The sequence below is a fragment of the Bufo bufo genome, chromosome 3 (assembly GCF_905171765.1).
Source record: "Bufo bufo chromosome 3, aBufBuf1.1, whole genome shotgun sequence".
Lineage (NCBI taxonomy): Eukaryota > Metazoa > Chordata > Amphibia > Anura > Bufonidae > Bufo > Bufo bufo.
Genome location: NC_053391.1, coordinates 509,331,148 through 509,350,869, shown reverse-complemented (window position 1 = coordinate 509,350,869; position 19,722 = coordinate 509,331,148).

Sequence of the window (19,722 nt, the reverse complement as noted above, 5' to 3'; positions counted from 1 at the left end):
TATAACATTTTCAGAGCAACTACGTCATTTTTGTGACATTTCATGATCCTCAACACTTTTCATAGTGATCTATGTTTAAGAGATAAAAGTGAGATTAGACCTGGATTATGACTTATTTACTTTATGGGAGAGGCTTAACTGTGATGAGTGGGTGAAGCGCTTCCCCTGACCTAGCTGGCTGTGTTGTGTCGGAAGCCAGGAGCGAGGGTAAGCCTAGTAGTGGGCGTACCCTAAAGGGAGTGTTTGAGAACAGGGGGGGGTGGGTGGGTGTGAACAGAAGCGCCCTGAGGAGCTGGGGGCTGGAGCTTAAGAAGGTAAAATGCCCCTCCCACAAATTCAGGCTGACTTTTCAGCCTTCCACTTATGGGAGAGGCTTAACTGTGATGAGTGGGTGAAGCGCTTCCCCTGACCTAGCTGGCTGTGTTGTGCCGGAAGCCAGGAGCGAGGGTAAGCCTAGTAGTGGGCAAAATAAACGAGGAGAGCAGAGTAGTTACCAAAAGCCTTTAATACCACCCAGAGAGCAAGATTACAAAATGCCTGGGAAATCTCAACATGCGGGTTCGGGATGTATCTCGTGAAGCAAGAAGAGCGCCACCTACCCATGCATTTAATCACGTGCGCCGGGACCCCGTTTTTGATGCTGAGGACGCGGCTCCGGTTCGGAGCGAGTGTCCTGTGATGGCCAGCGGGTTATAACCGAGACCTGATGTGGGACACAAACTAGATTGACGTCAGGGGCCCCCCCACGCCAAGGAAGCAGCGGGGCCTCTGGGGAGGCATCTTGCAACAGGGCCAGCAATTGACGGGGGACCATGACTGGGCACCAATCGTTGGAGGTTTTAAAACCTGACCTCCGAGGGTGGTCCATGCTGATTGGCCTTCGTGGAAGGGAGCCAGAGGACAAAATGGTCATGGGCCCAGGACAACTGTCGCACCTGCGACCCCTGACGTTTAGGGGAGGTGCTGGTGAACTCACCTGGCCTGAGGGACCCGTAAAACCCGAGATACATGGCTGCCTTACTAATCACACTAGGAGAGTGCCCAAAAAGGAAATCCATCCAGCGCGGACGAGAGTCGCCTAAACATCTCGCCGGAGACAGGCTGCCTACGGGCGGGAGAGACGTCCCCGCACTTCTGGATCCCCCTAAGGGCAGCTTTTACCGCCTGCACTGAAAAAATGGGACCTCCATTCGGGTTATGGAGCATTGCGCAGTGCTGTCTCCCCGCTAGGTACAGCTTGATGGTGTTGAATGACAGCCTGAGATTGCGGTGATAGTGGGCTATAAACGCCAGGGTGTAGGAGACATCGTCCAAGCCACCTTGCGGGTGGGACCTGGCGAAACCTTCGTAAACCCTGACACCGGCTTGGTAGTTCCTGATGGTATTGGAGGAGAGGGAGTGCTGAACCAGGTTCCTGGCGTGAGCAAGGAGGGATATGAGATCAGAACGTAGTACGACTGGTGCCTACGAGAAGGCTTGAGTCGGTCTGGGCAACGTACCTGGCTTAGAGGCTACTACCTGTATCGATGTGTTGGGTCACCTGACCTTGATCCAAATGTTGCATAAGTGAACGATCAGGACACGTTCCTGAGAGGGCAAATCATAAGGTTCGGAAGGAAAAAGAGAACATAACTGAGGAGGGTGACGGGACTGGGTGAACCAGGAGATAGAGGTAGGTATGAGCCTGGGCGATCCAGGAGACAGAAGTAGGTGCGAGCCTGGGCCATCCAGGAGGCAGAGGTAGGTATGAGCCTGGGCGATCCAGGAGACAGAGGCAGGTGCGTGCCTGGGCGATCCAGGAGGCAGAGGTAGGTATGAGCCTGGTGATCCAGGAGACAGGAGAAGGTGCGTGCCTGGGCGATCCAGGAGGCAGAGGTAGGTATGAGCCTGGACGAACCAGGAGACAGAGGTAGGTGCGTGCCTGGGCGATCCAGGAGGCAGAGGTAGGTGCGTGCCTGGGCGATCCAGGAGGCAGAGGTAGGTATGAGCCTGGGCGATCCAGGAGACAGAAGTAGGTGTGAGCCTGGGTGATCCAGGAGACAGAAGTAGGTATGAGCCTGGCGAACCAGTAGATGAGACAGCAGCATATAACGTGAAGTACATACCTATAACACATGGCACTGTTGCCACCATAGAATAGATGACTGCAATGAGCATTTAGTGACCGCTGAATGGGTATGGCGTGCAATGATGACCTGGCCTACTCGTGGTAAGACCCCGGTTTCTTTGAACACCGTGCTGAAACTAGGTCCCTTCCACCCAGCAGGGACCCCGGGGCCCTCCCCCTAAATGAGGAACCGAGGATGACTTGCCTTCCTCCTGCTGCGGCACGGCGGGAGTGCGTATGAAATGGCTGGTGATTGGAACCTACCGATTTCATTGTATATATATTTATTTTTTTTGCTGTTTGTGGGCATGGGCCGTCGTTGCCCAGGGGCTAGATGCCCCTGCTTGCCGCGTGTGGCCTGTTTCGACGGGGGTGCCAGTCTGGGGGCCGTAGACCTAATAGTAAGGCCAGAAACAGGGTGTAATAGAAGAAGGGAAGGGACCCAGAGGGGACAGGGATGACCCAGGTAGGAGCCAAGGCGCCGGAGCCGCCATGGCATGAATCGGCCGGGCCCGAATGGCGATTCCGGCGTGCGCTCCACCCTGGAACGCACGCCGACCACGTGACCCGGCCCATGCCTGGCGGCGGACTTCCGGCGTGCGCTCCACCCTGGAACGCACGCCGAACATGTGACCCAGCCCAGGCCCGACGGAGGCACTCCGGCGTGCGCTCCAAGCTGGAACGCACGCCGAACACGTGACCAGGCCCAGGCCCGGCTGAGGGACTCCGGCATGCGCTCCAAGCCGGAACGCACGCCGACCACATGACCCGGATCATGCCCGGTGGCGGATTTCCGGCGTGCGCTCCATGCTGGAACGCACGTCGGCCTGCAGCGGAGCCCGAGGTAAGGACGGGGGAGGCCGTGCGGAGGGGGGAACCCGCGGGTCAGACCCTGCCCCCCCTGCTGTCTCGGGAGGGAGTTGGATGGGAAAAGACAGGGGAGAAACAAGAAAGAAAACAATTTTGGGCAGAAGCGTGTATCAGCATGCGTTCCACGCTGGAACGCACGCCGACTCAGGGAGCCGGAGGTATGTGACCGCCGCTGATGGAGCCCTTGTGGCGCATTGTTTGCACAGAGTTACCTCTCCTGAAGACGTGACGGCAGTGTATGAAAACGAAACGAACGAACCAGATGAAAGCAACTCATGACGTGTACGGAAGCAGTACCAGAGCAAGCGACTCTTTATCCAGACTGTGAACAGAAGCGCCCTGAGGAGCTGGGGGCTGGAGCTTAAGAATGTAAAATGCCCCTCCCACAAATTCAGGCTGACTTTTCAGCCTTCCACATGTGCGACTTTTGCAAAAGTCGTAACCCACGCCAGACAAACCCCCCAAACCCTCCCTCCCCCATATATTATTTAGGTGCACCAGTTCGTAAATTTAGTGCAGGCACACAAAGCAAACCAGAATTAAAACATAAAAAACAACTTTAAAGGGGTTATGCCAAGATTAATGTAAAAAATAAAAATCTACCATGATTTGGTACATGACAATCTCTTTCTATCAAAGCTAGAACCAGCCTTGTACCTTACATGGATCCAGAGATCTCCCCATTCATTGTTCTGCTAGATTTATCTCAAGCTTGCTAAAGGGGAGGGTATTTTCTGACGGAACTTAGGGGGTGTGTCCATGCTCTCCTTATCATAACTCAGGAGGCAGTTGAAGGATGAAACTGAGCATGAGTGTCCATCTGTTATGCAAGCGGGTGTGGACCCACTAAGTAACTACCTGATCTTCACTAGAGCCTCTGATGGTAAGGATAGGCTTAGGCCCAGGCTCGGACTGGCCCACAGGGGTACAGGGGAATCCCCCGGTGGGCCCCTGAGCAAGGTGTGCCCCTAGTCTCCCACTCCCTACACAAGTGGCACATAACACAGTAGACTTACTGCACTACATACATATATTCAATGTACAGCACCTCAACCAGCCTATGTTCATATAAAAAAAATTGTTAAATGATTTATTATATTAGAATGTATCCCTACAGTGGGCCCCCAAAATACATTTTACTGGTGGGCCCTAGGTACCCCAGTCAGACACTGCTTGGGCCATTACCAGTTACCACTCCAGAGCAGTCCCCGGGTCAGTAGCAGCTGACCTGGGGGCCATAGATACCAGTGCAAAACACAGAGGGGAATGACATGGTCAGGAAGTCCAAGGTCAGAGGCAGGCGGCAATCAAGCAAAATCCATTTAATGGAGAAGCAGGTCTGGTACACAGTAAAGCAGAAACTTTCAAATACCTTCACACAAGGGACTAGACTAGCTAGTGACCAAGATTGCCCAGGCGCCTTCCTGAGGCAGGAAGTGATGCAACCCAGCCATAGGCTGGGGAGATAGAGGGAGTGTACGTGCTGCCTCACAAAAGAAGGAGAGACACGCCCATACATGCCCTAACAAATAGTACAGGACTCAAGCAGGAAGTAAGCTCCGGAATGGAGCACAGATACGACAGTTAAGCTACCTGCTGCTCGCACTTGTCAGCATGGCGCACAGCAGCAGGAGGGAATGAGGGAGCCCTGTGCCTGTGCTGCATGTAGGGCCAGTAGCACAGGCACAGAGTGCTGGGCTAACACCCTCTCAGTGAGCAGGACAATGAAATAAGAAAAATAACAAACAGCAGGTGGCGCTAAATAGATATATTTTATTGAATAACTCAGTGGCTATACAATTTTTTTTATTACATGCAATAATCCAGGTGCTGGTTTGAAAACTGTAGAATATTTTTTGTGGGATAAGTCCTTTAAAAGATAATTGACATACCTAATCTGTATAGCCTTGATCCTGTATCCTGTAGCCTTAAACCTGTATAGCCATGATCAAAATCTTTATGTTAAAGGTTTAAATAAGCTTCAGGGGGGACATGTCCTCAATAAGAAGCTAAACACAAAAACAGGGGGGCACAACTAAAATTAGCCGGGGGTAAGATCAGGAGTAATGTCAGGAAATATTATTTTACTGAAAGCAGTGACGTAACTAGATGTGACTCGGCCCCAAAACAAATTTTACCATCCTATGGACACCTCTGCTCTTAGTGCAGCACTGGGTCTAGGCATGCACTGTGACCCAACGTAGCACAGCGTCAGGTCATAGTGCACTCCTACGCACACCATGTCCCGTCCAGGACTTGCAGGCACATAGAGAAGAATGGGGAGCAGCAGGGGCGGACTGGGATCGTAAAGTGGCCCTGGAAAAAAACTAAAAGTGGCCCCACTTTGTAGTCGGGTCCAAATTGACAGAAGGCAGGGCCAGCAATATCATATTGTCGCACATTATACTACCCCAGCTGAGCTAAATAGCACAGTGCATCTCAATATACTGCCCCAACAGCACAAAATACATCCCTAAAGACTGCCACTGGTTGGCCAAAAGGAGGGCTGAGGTGGCCCCATGGGCATCGGCCCACCGTTTAGTTTTCCTGTTTATGGCTAATCCGCCCTTGGGGAGCAGTGAGCAATACCAGTGCTAGGACACTGTGCTCACCACTCCTTGGGCCCTTAAACTAAATCCATTTTTCCTCCTACCGGGCCCCTTTCTGAGTTCGGGCCCCATAGTAGCCGCTTCCCCTGCTTCCATGGTAGCTACGCCCTTGACTAAAAGAGTGGTTGAAGCTTGGAACAAATTTCCAGCAGATGTGGTCGGGAAATCTACAGTAAGTTAATTTAAACTTGCCTGGGATAAACACACGTCTATCCTAAGATTAAAAAAATAAAAATAAATGAATGGCAGACTGTTTGCTTGCTGTTAATATTTCCTCTCTAGACATTTATAGCTATAATAGCAGAAGGACCCGGCTTCGCACGGGTATATTTCATCTATTTCATTTAATGCTTGTGTGTCATTAAAAAATATAGACAGTATCTCCCAAAACAGTGACCTATACAGAACTCCGCCCCCTTAACAGTGAACTCCACAGTCCCCCACCCCTAAACACTGACCCACCCCACAGTGCCCAACCACCATAAAATGGGACCTACACAGCAGCCCATCCCCTTAACTTTGAAGGGAAAGAGAGATTCAGCTTTTCGGCGCTCCAAAACCCAGTCACGGCAAACTTGAGCGTCAAACTTCTTTTATTCCAAGTTAAAAGGTTATCATTAAAACAATGCGTTTTGGGGAATTAGGATCCACTTCCTCAGGTTGGATAACTTTGACCTTCACAGCAGCCCGCCCCTTAACACTGACCTACATAGGGGACGATCCCCTTATCTGTGACTTCCACTGTTCCTGCCCCCTTAACAGAGGCCTCCACAACACCCGTCCCTTTAACAGTGACCGCCACAGTACCCCACTCCCTTAACTGTGAACTCACAGTACCCTACTGCCTTAACAGTGACCTCCACAGCAGTTGCCCTTTAATAGTGGCCCCTGCGCCCTTAACAGTGACCTCCACAGTGTCCGCCCCTTTAACAGTGACCTCCACAGCGGCCTGCCCCCTTAACAGTAACATTCACAATGAACGCCCCTTTAACAGTGACCTCCACAGCAGCTGCACTTTTAATAGTGGCCCCTGACCCCTTAAAGGGTTTCTTTCACCAGAATTAACCCTATTAAACTAGCTGACATTAGCAATGTGCTAATGTCAGCTGAACCTAACTAGTCTATTCCTACTTTTATCTATGCCCCATTACTCCAGAAATATAACTTTTATAATATGCTAATTAGCCTCTAGTAGCAGAAGGGGCGTTGCCCCTGCTCCTAGAGGTTCCGTTCTCCCACCTCTGGCCACGTCCTGCTACACTAAATTGACAGAAAAGGGGGGAACGACCCTATGAGTGCCAAAATGAGGAGTGGGGCGGTGCCCACCCAATATACCCACAATGACACTCCTGAGAAAAAACTCGGCACAAGCTCCCGAGTACAATATCAGAACGGCAAAGAAAATGGAGCTCAAAATGCCAGATAATAAATGTTATAAATATTTTGTTGTAGCATAACAAAACATAAAAATTACATAAATGAGATGCAGGAGGAGAAGGAACAAAAAAGGGGCAGGAGAAGGGAAGAACGGCGCCACCCTGGGAGGAACACTCCGGTCAAAAATGCTAGAATGTATAAGATCAGCGGGATGTGTATGGAATAATAACCTACCCGCAGACCAACTATATGTACATAGTAAAGGGTGAGTCACAAGATAACTGCAAAAACCAAACACGGATATGAACATAAAAACCAGGCCATACAGGGTACAAGCCTAACAGGTAAGTGGACATCCGGATGGGAAATGCAGATGAGACTCACCAAGGACGGACCAGGAGTGGGACAACCAGGATGGCGCTACCCCAACGAGCATTTCGGTCTCCTACTGCCATCCCTGTGTTCCATGTAAATCTTGCGCCTTCCCATTCAGTATTTGGCGCAGGTGCATTGAGTGAAGGGTGCTCGCTGGCTGCCGGCTTCCTTACTGCGCCTGCGCCAAATACTGAACATCACGAAATTTCCCCAACGCACAGGGCCGGCAGTTGGAGGTGAAGGCTGCTTGGCCCCTTGTCAATCTAGTGTAGCAGGGCATGGCAAGAAGTGGGAGAACTGAGCCTCTTGGAGCAGGGGCAATGCCCCCCCTGCACCTAGAGGCTAATTAGCATATAATAAAAGTTATATTTCTGGAGTAAGGGGGGCATAGATATAAGTAGGAATAGGCTAGTTAGGTTCAGCTAACATTAGCACATCGCTAATGTCAGCAAGTTTAATAGGGTTAATTCTGGTGACAGAAACCCTTTAACAGTGACCTCCACAGTGCCCTGCCCCTTTAATGCTAGGGCTACACGACGAGATGTGTCACGCAACATATTGTCTAAACAATTTTTATAATGATAGGCTATGGTGTCACACTGCAACATGCGACATGCTGCGACTGCGACACGACAGTCACAAAAATGGATGCATGTAGCAGTATATTTGTGCCCTATGTGTCCTGTGACAAATTGTCATCGTATAGCCCTAGTCTAAAGCTGACCTACAGCAGTGAAGAAAAATGGTTGGGTTGTTATGGAAACCTGGAGTAAATCTGTGTGTATGTGGATACTAAGGGCCTGCGAGCTTCTATTGGCTGATAAGGGACATGTGACCGTGTGTATGGCAGTTGGGATATGAGTGAAAGACTTGCAGGCTTGCATTGGCTAATGCAGGTCATTTTTGGGGAATATCTCAGGAACGCTATATCCTGGAGAGCTGAAACCCGGTCTAAAACCTACCCGGACACTTGATGTACCTGTGTGCCAAATTTTTGTGAAGATTAGTCCAGTCGCTTGGTCGCGCATAAAGAACAGACAGACTAGAAGAAGGACGCGGCTTCGCACGGGTAAATTAAATCTATTGCATTTCATGTTTGTGTGTGTCGTTAAAAGATATCGACAGTATCCCCCATAACAGTGACCTCTACAGTACCCCTTTCCCTTAACAGTGAACTCCACAGCCCCTGTACAGTACCCGCCCCTTTAACAATGACCTCCGTAGTGCCTGCCCCTTTAACAGTGATCTCCACAGTGCCCGCAGCTTTAACAGTGACCTGCACAGTGTCTGCCCCTTTAACATTGACCTCCACATTGGCCGCCATTTAACATTGACCTCAACAGTGCCCGCCCCTTTAACAGTGACCTCCAAAGTGCCCGCCCCTTTAACAGTGACCTCCACAGTGCCCACCCCTTTAATATTGACCACCCCTTTAACAGTGACCTTCATAGTGGCTGCCACTTTAACAGTGACCTTCACAGTGCTCGCCCCTTTAACAGTGAGCTCCACATTGCCCATCCCTTTAATAGTGCCTGCCCCTTTAACAGTTACCTCCACAGTGCTCGCCTTTTTAACAGTGACCTTCACAGTGCTCACCCCTTTAACAGTGAGCTCCACATTGCCCATCCCTTTAATAGTGCCTGCCCCTTTAACAGTTACCTCCACAGTGCACGCCCCTTTAACAGTGACCACCCCTTCAACAGTGAACTCCACAGTGTCTGCCCCTTTAGCAATGACCTCCACAGTGACCTCCACAATGCCCGCCTCTTTAACAGTGACCACCCCTTTAACAGTGATCTTCACAGTGCCCGCCCCTTCAACAGTGACCTCCACATTGCCCGTTCCTTTAATAGTGACCTCCCCTTTAACAGTGACCTCCACAGTGCCGCCCCTTTAACAGTAACCTCCACAATGCCCGCCCCTTTAACAGTAACCTCCACAGTGCCTGCCCATTTAACAGTGACCTCCACAGTACCTGCCCCTTTAACAGTGACCTCCACAGTGCCCGCCTGTTTAACATTGACCACCTCTTTAACAGTGACCTTCATAGTGGCCGCCCCTTTAACAGTGACCTCCACAGTGCCCACCCTTTTAACAGTGACTTCCACAGTGCCCGCCCCTTTAGCAGTGACCTCCACAGTGCCTGCCCCTTTAACAGTGAACTCCACAGTACATGCCCCTTTAATAGTGAACTCCACAGTGCCCGTCTGTTTAATAGTGGCCCCTGCCCCCCATGCATGTAGCATTGTAGTTGTGCCGTTGTTCCGTGATATTTCCCTACCCGTGAAATTTCCCTACCCTTGTCACTTCCTGTTGTGATTTGGCCGCACTGGACATGATGTTCCCAGTTTTGGAAGGAGGTGTGCAGCGCCGTACAGGCGCGCAACAACGGGGTAGGGAAATTTCACACCACAGTTGGGGAGAGCCGCGCCGCGCAGGCGCACAACGACGGGGTAGGGAAATTTCACACCAGAGTTGGGGAGAAGGAGCCACCTAATGCGCTTGCGCCTTACATCTCAGCTGGACACCGGCCGACACTGCGCATGCGCCGGGAGCCTCACCAGCGTAAGAGATCAACCAAGAACCAGCGCAGATGAGACTAGCTCCAGCAAAGGCTCACGGTCGGGGATCAGTTAGCCGCGCTTGCGCACTGGCTTTTAATTTTTCCATACCCTCTAACCGCTGGTGAGGCTCCTGGTGCATGTGCAGTGTCGGCCGGTGTCCAGCTGAGAGGTAAGGTGCAAGCGAATTAGGTGGGCCCTTCTCCCCAACTGTGGTGTGAAATTTCCCTGCCCCATTGTTGTGCGCCTGCGCGGCGCAGCACACCTCCTTCCAAAGCTGGGAACGTCATGTCTGGTGTGGTCGCATCACAACAGGTAGTGACGAGGGTAGGGAAATTTCACATGTAGGGGAAATATCACAGAACACCATCATATGTCATATTTAAGGACCTGCGAACTGCTAAAACCTGTGATCAGTTGTTATGGCAACCTGGAGTAGGACCTGCGAGCTTCTATTGGCTAATAAGGGATATGTGACAGTGTAAATGGCAGTTCAGATTTAAGTGAAAGGCTTGCTGGCTTCTATTGGCTAATGCAGGTCATTTTTTGGGAATATCTCAGGAACGGTAAGTCCTAGAGAGCTGAGACCCGGTCTAAAACCTTCCCAGACACCTGCGCGCCAAATTTGGGGAAGATCGGTGTAACGGACCGTTTCAGCAGACAAGGGGTTTAAAATCCGTTTAGGCGATGTGCCCCTTTCTGAGAGACAGGCCCAGCTACTGCAGAACACCAATGTCCCGAACTGGATACAAAATAGCACTCCAAACTGGAACCTCACGAATAGCTGCTAGCAGACGAACAGGAATCAGCTTACACTCCTGGCAATCAGTCTCTAACAGCATACAGCGGATCCCCCCAATAACGAGACAAGGCTCCGTGTTGAGGGTCAAGCAGTGGTCTGAGGTGCTGGCACACCCAGCCTGGTTTTTATTACAGTTGTTTGCAAATACAGGTCCGCCCACAGGGAGGTATAAAACAACCAAGCCCATCTGGTGTACACGCCCCTAGGGGACCAGAATGAAGACTGTGACATAGGACAGATACAACATATCCCCACAATGCATCATGGTCCCGGAGACAACCTGAGGAGCAATCCAATTATCTCTCAGGACAAAGGGAGATCGCCAATACACATGTGTATACAACAGGACAGACATCACCATTTAAACACACAATGGGACAATGGCACAATAGAAACACACCCAGCATATTCCTCCCAAGCTGACAAGTTACACTTATTATAAATTGTTACAACTTTGTGAGTTTACATTGGCCATACATATAACTTACATCAATTTAAACAGTATAACTTGGGGACAAACCTATCCAAAATTCACTTGAATAGGTTCAGGGGTTTAAAAGTTAGTATGGGCCATAATCCTGAGGCAAGAGGCTGATAAACAGGCCTCTCCAAAACCCAGTGGCGAGGTTGGTTTCGCCACAATCGGTCCAGTCGTTTGGTCGCTCATAAAGAACATCCAGACAGACAGAAACTCATTTTTATATATATAAGAGACTAGCAGAAGGACCCAGCTTCGCACAGGTATATTTAATCTACTTCATGTTATGTTTCCGTGTGTCTTAAAAAGATATCAACAGTTTCCCCCATAATTGTGACCTCTACAGTACCCGCCCCTTTAACAATGGCCTCCACAGTGCCTGCCCCTTTAACAATGACATCCACAGTGCCCGCCCCTTTAACATTGACCTCCACAGTGGCCGCCCTATTAACATTGAACTCCACAGTGCCCGTCCCTTTAACAATGACCTTCACAGTGCCCGCCCCTTTAACAGTGCTTGCCCCTTTAACAGTGACCTCCACAGTGCCCGCCCCTTTAACAGTGACTGCCCCTTTAGCATTGACCACCTCTTTAACAGTGACCTTCATAATGGCCAACCCTTTAACAGTGACCTTCACAGTGCCCGCCCCTTTAACAGTGACTTTCACAGTGTCCGCCCGTTTAACAGAGACCTCCACTGTGCCCGCCCCTTTAAAAGTGACTTTCACATTGACCACCCCTTTAACAGTGACTTTCACAGTGACCACCCCTTTAACAGTGACTTTCACAATGATCTCCCCTTTAACAGTGACTTTCACAGTGACCACCCCTTTAACAGTGACCGCTCCTTTAACAGTGACTTTCACAGTGGCCGCCCCTTTAACAGTGGCCTCCCTTTAACAGTGACTTTCACAGTGGCTGCAACTTTAACAGAGACCTCCACAGTGCCCGCCCCATTAAAAGTGACTTTCACAGTGAACGCCCCTTTAACAGTGACTTTCACAGTGACCGCCGCTTTAAAAGTGACTTTAACAGTGACCGCCCCTTTAACAGTGACCACCCCTTTAATAGTGACTTTCACAGTGGTCGCCCATTTAACAGTACCTTCACAGTGCCCGCTCCTTTAACAGTCACTTCCACAGTGCCAACCCCTTTAACAGAGACTTTAACAGTGACCGTCCCTTTAACAGTGACTTTCACAGTGACCGCCCCTGTGAAAGTCACTGTTAAAGGGGCGGTCACTGTGAAAGTCACTTTTAAAGGGGCGGGCACTGTGGAGGTCTCTGTTAAAGGGGTGGGCACTGTGGAAGTCACTGTTAACTGTAGCCCTAGCCTAAAGCTGACCTACAGCAGTGAAGAAAAATGGCTGGGATGTTATGTGTGTATGTGGGGATTAAGGGCCTGCGAGCTTCTATTGACTGATAAGGGACACGTGACTGTGTGTATGGCGTTTGGGATATGAAGAGAAAGACTTGCAGGCTTGAATTGGCTAATGCAGGTCATATATTGGGAATATCTCAGGAACGGTACATCCTAGAGAGATGAGACCTGGTCTAAAACCTTCCCGGACAACTGATATACCTGTGTGCCAAATTTGGTGAAGATCGCTCCAGTCGTTTGTTCGCGCATAAAGAACAGACAGACAGACTTCGGGACAGACAGACAGAAACTCATTTTTATAATGTAAGAGTAAAGAGATAGTTATAACATCATGGAAAGACAGTTTGACCTCTCATTTGAGATTAGGGAGATAAGAAATCTTTGCAAGGCAGTAGCCTTGGCATCTTCAGTAAAAAAACAAACATAAAAAACATATTTACTGGTCTTCAAGGGAAAACCCTAGTCAGAAAGACTGAGTATTGCATACTATTTCTATGTGTTAATAACCTGCACATTGTGGAGATATAGATGTTTTCTGGTGTAAAGTCTCTCAAAAAATAAGGCCATTTAGTATATATAAGGCAAATATATAAAATAGATCACATACATTTTTCTCTTTATGGTAGATGTGTTACGGCCAAAATGGTTATAAGAGAATGATCTCACATAAGGGCATTAAAAGTCCATGATATGGGTTTAGAAGATAAAGTCCATTCCTAAAATGGGGTATAAAACATGTGTAAAACATTTTTAAAGTGCAAAGATTTTGTTGTAAAACAATTGAGCACAGAAAAGTCCTTCTGGGTACTTGGCTTTAAACGTTGCATTAAATAAAGTCCCTTGATAACCTGAAAATGGGGTAAAAAGGGGTTAAAACATGGTAAAACACAATCAAAGTGCAACATTCTTGAAGTAGATGGAGTTCTGGATGGAGTCCTTGCAAAAGAACTTCGAGAGGGGCTCAATACAAAACAGGAAGAGAAGTCCTCTCAAACAATAGCAGCTCCTGCTCCATAGTACAGATAAGACGGCTTACTTAATTGTAGGGATCCGAGCAGGAAGACACATCCGTCGGAATAGGGCTCCCAGAATCCCAGGAATCATGGGATGATCCTTCTGGATGTCCCTCCATTACTTTCCGTTGAGGGGTAGCTGGCAAGTTGAGGTCTTGCTTGACTTTTTCAAAGACAGGGGGCGGTTCCTTTATCTCTTTGTAAACCAGCCCAGCAGTAGGGTCACTCCTGGTCACAGGATTGGTACTCTCATACGATTTCTTTGGTATTGAGGGACCAGCCGGTTCCTCTCCATGTAGTGGAACTACAATCATTTGTGATGGCTGCACAGCTAGCTGCTGAAACAGCATTTCACAGTCCTCTGTAGAGATATTGAGGGTCTGTGGCTCGGGCCTCTTTCTTCTGACCCTTTCCCTTTGAGGTTTGGGTTTGGTGTCTGGATCTTTGGTAGCAATGGCAGGTTGCCAGAGGATATTAGTTCCCGCAAACCCAGTAGCGTATTGATTCTGGATTGTACTGGGTGGTATGTATTTTGCATCAGGCGGCCGCGCAGGGGCGGTAGGAAGTTTCTCTTCTAATTCCTCCTCAGAATCAGAGTCCTGAACAGGCTCCTGGGGCTCTGTGGGTTGGCCTGGCCTACGAACTGCAGTGGCGTAGGGCCCACGTGTACCCTCTGCAGGGGTGAACTCAACCACCTCGCCAATATACAGGCTATGGAGCCAAGGGGGGAGTTCCTTTCTCTTTACAGACCGGCGATTCACATAATACTCACGATCTGTTGATAAGTCGCGGATGAACCCGAACCCTCTCTGCTTACAGAAGTCCAATACTCGGCCCAGTTTGCGTACCGGTACCGGGAAATCCTTTATCGGTGCCTCCAGCAAGCATGATTACGCTGCAGCCGGGCAGCTTTTATCTCTGCTGACAACTTTGCCCAGAGCGCGGTGTGCTCCATGGTGGACCACGCTATGGTGGGTATCTTTTCAGAGTGACCGGACCTTTCGACTGATTTATGCGACTGGGGTCGCGGCTGCATGCTGACCTGCACTGTCTTTTGCAGACTCAGGGCCACGGTCTTCACTGCGCTCCCTCCAGTGACGATCCCAGAACTCCTGCACGCGAACTTGCAGCTCCGGAGTCATCTCTGTGGGGGTCCAAGGTAGAGCGGTGACCGGTTTCCGTCCGGAATTACTTTCAGGTGCAGAGCGCTCCGATCTTTCAGCCATGCTGCTCCTGCATTTTCTCTCTCTCGTTCTGCAGCGATCGGTACTTCTGCCTCTTACGTGCGCACGAACGTCACGCTCCTCCAAAGTTCCAGGCCTGCCTCCCAGGTCTGTTTGAGTGACGGGAGCGGCGCAACCATTATCCACCACAAAGGGGAACGGTCTCAGCAAGTCGGACCTTCGGCACAATATTGGTCAGTACCCCTATAGGATTCGGTTGTTTGGTGACACACAATGCTGGGGCAGTCTTTTGTGCATAAAGAGGTTCATAGGGGACTATATCTGTGTCTGTGCTGTCGTCCCAACTGTTTATAGGTAGGCACATTGTCAAGCCACACATAGTTCCACCCATTTTGGTGCGATGGTAGGGCTCTTCCTAGGGTAAGGAGGGCGGTGCGGTATTGCATACAGAGTCCGCCTCTCAGAACCCACACAGTACAGGTAGGATGGGCTTGAACTGGACAACTTTGCATAAAGGGGCGGCACACTGGTTTTCCCGCTCTGCAGGGGCTGTCGCCAATTAGCACAGTGATGGCGCAGTATTATAATTTTTTTAAATCGGAGCTCTGGCGGCCATATTAATTTCACAGTAACAGTCTATTTACTGACAGCAAGCAGTTCAGGACCCCAAAACAGCGCACAATAAGCAAAAGTCTCTCAATCAGATAAAGGGGCTTATTCACATGCGACAGTCTCTTAAATATGGCGCAAGGGTTAATTATCCTGTTCGTGGCGCCAATAAAAAGTTATGCAGCCAGCCAGTCGCAGGGGGAACACGAGAGGTTCACGGTGGACCGATGAGGGGTCAAATGGTATAACACACAGTTCGTCAGTTTACTCACGGTTAGCAGATAGCCCCCCTTGGCTGGCAGCACAGTGTTGAGGTGGACAGCACGAAATCCTCCGGGGCATGCTCTGTTGTAGGAAGCATCAGCCAAGATGGTGGTTGAGGTGCCCTTGATGTTAAGGGTGCTTAGGGTGCTTGTTGCGGCTGAGTCCTTTGATGTTTTTTTTTGTCGTGACGCCAGTACCGTTAATGGTGGTACAACCATAGGTAGTAATAATGAGGTAGACAGTGGTAAGATGCAACTCACAACTTTTACTTTGGATGTCTTTTAGTTGCAGTAGTACAATTAGGCAGTCTTTAGATGATACAGAGGTAATTCTGCAAATCCACTGTTGTAGGCTTGTCAGGTTTTTGTGGTTTTGGAGCAGTGGGTTAGGTGTACCTGGTTCCTTTAGATGCTTTGGATCCTATTCCTTGTCTTTCCCTACAAGCTGAATATTCTGACAGGAAAACTCAACTGTCACTTAGACGTTTGGTGTGGCTGCCTGAAGCTAATAAACCTCCACCATGCAAAGGTGTCTGTGGCCCTCAATAATGGCTCTTATCACCGATGAATTCCTAGGAATGCTTGTTTCTTTTCCAGGGAGGCAAACTCTTCTCCTACTGGTCAGGAATGCAAGTCTATAGTCCAGCTACAGAAGGAAAACGCTCTTCTGCGCCTCACATCTGAGTAAACACCTCCTAGCGAAGTTGGCTCCACTCACTAATCTGTGTTGCGAAGTCTTCACTCTATCTTTCCTCCCACTAACTTGATCTGACTACCTCAGATCTGCTCTCTTCTGAACTACATCCTGGTTACAACTCCTCTCATCTTCCTCCTGGTCTCAACTGACTAACTAGGCCTGACCTAGCTATATATATATATATAAGACCTAAGCTCTATCCCCATCTAGTAGTGGGATGTATAAATTGCACCTAATAGGCCTGTTAACAGGGATTTTGCAGTTACACAAATGCCAAATTATACATGACAACCTAGTGCTTATAATAAAGTAAAAAGTGCTTTTAAGCAGTGCCCACACGCACGTAGTGGGACGCTGCAGGAGGTATGGTTCTTTAATGAAGAATTCAAAGGCCAACAGATTAGGAAAGTTCGTACCTTGCCATGGAGCAGTTCATACACAGAATGCACTTTCACAGATATTACAGGTTTTACAGCTGCAAAAGTAGATATAGGCTAAAATATGTCTCTTTTTAAAGTAGTTCTCCTGATAGTGCACTTTACTAGCTGACTTTAGCATAAGCATCCAGTCATGAGGTGTACTCATTTTCTTGTCAAGCAATACAACACAACAGCAGGTTGATCCCCTCAACGACACAGGTGCAGTGGCCAGGAACGGGTGGTTTAAATATTCAGTATTTGTCGTGACGCCAATTGCAGCGTTCACAGGGTATTATCACAGGACCCTTCAAAGGTGTTATAATGCACGTCCCAGAGTAGGAATGCCAGAGTGGTTTAAATAATGGTGTAAACGGTGTCTCCTACCTGGGTACAGCTGGACTCCTGGCTCACTTGCAATAAATTGAGTGTAGTGATAGTAGGAGTAATAGAGAAATTTTGCAGCAGAAATTGATATCCAGACCTTTAGTAAAGTTCAAACTTGTCTTTACTGAAGATAACTCTCATTCAAGCAATGTACAGCTTTGGTCTCCGGTCCCAACAGGCTTTGGCAATGGTTGGCAGGAATGAATCTTCTGCTCTGTCAATCTGGAGCTTGCAAGAAAGAACATCTGCTTGTTAGCTCTAAAACTGTAGCAGGAATTTGGCTTCTGCACTTCTTTATATCTTCTGCTTTATGGGGACTGACTAGCTGAGGAGGAATATAGCTTCTCCTGGCTCTCTGGACGTTACTCACAGTAATATTCTCAGGGAATGCTTTCTTCCTGGAACTGGAGGTTGTCTGCTTCCTTCATCCAGCTGAGGCTGCAGGGCTCAGGCTGGGGATTGTGATCAATGTCTCAGCCGAGACAAGATCCTTGGTTGGTTCACTATATCGGTGAGCTCCTAACACACACACCCTACCTAGCAGGGGGTGGGCTACACTCCTCACTAACTTCCTTCTCCACCCAGGGTGTAGGCTGTGGGAATAGTCCACACCTCCACAGAGGGGAGCTAAGCTGGAATGGACCAGAAATACTAAGCTGAAACTAGCTCCTTACCAAGGCATTGCTGCCACCTGCTGGTGAACATGGAAAATTACAACAATAATTGTATTTAACATGGTTTATGCACATTTGTGAATGACATAATGTAAAATCATATCAGATGACAAGTTAAAGGCTCTTAACAGATAGTAGCGGGGTAGAAGAGTGTCGTAACACAACTCTGGGGTGTTACACAGGCAAACTCTTATGCACCGTTTTTGAACAGGTTGTTGATCCACGTGTCAAGATGTGGCGGAAGTCATACAGATGTCCAATCTGTATCAGCAGTGTCCAGGGCCAGAAACCTTTATGTAACTGGACACAAGGGCTGTAGAGTCTACAGGATTTCAGCAATGCAATTCACCTCTACAGATCTAGTTCTTAACACCTCCCTATTCTATTCTTTCCTTTCATTCATCTGGCTTGCTTTAATGGATGTTTCCTTTTGCTCTTTCTGTTCTCCCTCTGGCTGGTACCTTGGTCCAGGGGTGGCTACTCTGTCAGCAACACACATGTGTATCCTTCTCCTAGCCCTACCTAGAGTAGACTACTCTAGAATATTCTAAACCTTCTTCCTTATGGAGAGAGGAAACAGCTCCACCTGTTTTCAATGGTGGAACTGGGTTCTATCAGATCACTGCTCCGTCATTCTGTCTCATAAGCTAAAGGCCACTTTAAGCCTGCAGACTATGAAACACTGGCATGAGAGTCCTGCGTAGCCATGCGTGATGACTTCATTAGATTGCATTGGAACCCATAGGGATCCCAACTATACTGCACGCCTGAAGAGAATGAGAGGTGAAGCAGGAAATAAATATAGTTTTTCTGGCCCTATTTCTCTGGAGGGGGAGAGGAGACAGTAAAGGGGGCAGAATAACTCCCTGGATCAATGACCCCTCTATAGTAGCTACAGCCTGTAATATTATTACACTCCAGGAATACATCCAGGCCCCTCTTGAACTCTTTTAGTGAACTTACCTTCACCACCTCCTCAGGCAGAGAGTTCCATAGTCTCACTGCTCTTACCGTAAAGAATCCTTTTCTATTTTTGTGCACAATAGTTATTAGATCCCCCCCTTAGTTGTCTTTTTTCTAAAGTGTATAACCCTAATTTTGATAATCTTTCAGGGTACTGTAGTCCACCCATTCCAGTTATTACATTAGTTGCCCTCCTCTGAACCCTCTTCAGCTCTGCTATGTCTGCCTTCTTCACAGGAGCCCAGAACTGTACACAGTACTCCATGTGTGGTCTGACTAGTGATTTGTAAAGAGGCAGGATTAAGTTCCCATCACGGGCAGCTATGCCCCTTTTGATGAAACCCATTAGCTTATTGGCCTTGGCAGCAGCTGCCTGACACTGGTTTCTACAGCTTAGTTTGCTGTTCACAAAAATTCCTAAGTCCTTTTCCATGTCAGTGTTACCCAGTGTTTTACCATTTAGTATGTACGGGTGACTTGCATTATTCCTTCCCATGTGCAGAACCTTACTTTTGTCAGTGTTTAAACTCATCTGCCACTTCTCTGCCCAAGCCTCCAATCTATCCAGATCCCTCTGTCGCAGTATGCTGTCCTCTTCCGTGTTAAATAGTTTACACAGTTTAGTGTCATCTGCAAAAATTGATATTTTACTGTGCAAGCCTTCTACAAGATCATTAATAAATATATTGAAGAGAATAGGGCCCAATACTGACCCCTGAGGTATCCCACTAGTGACAGTGACCCAATCTGAGTGTGTACCATTAATAACCACCCTTTGTTTTCTATCGCTGAGCCAGTTACTTACCCACATACAGACATTTTCTCAAAGTCCAAGCATTCTCATTTTATATACTAACCTTTTATGTGGTACAGTGTCAAATGCTTTGATATATGACATCCAATGATTCGCCGCTGTCAAGTCTAGAACTAACCTCCTCATAGAAACTGATTAAATTA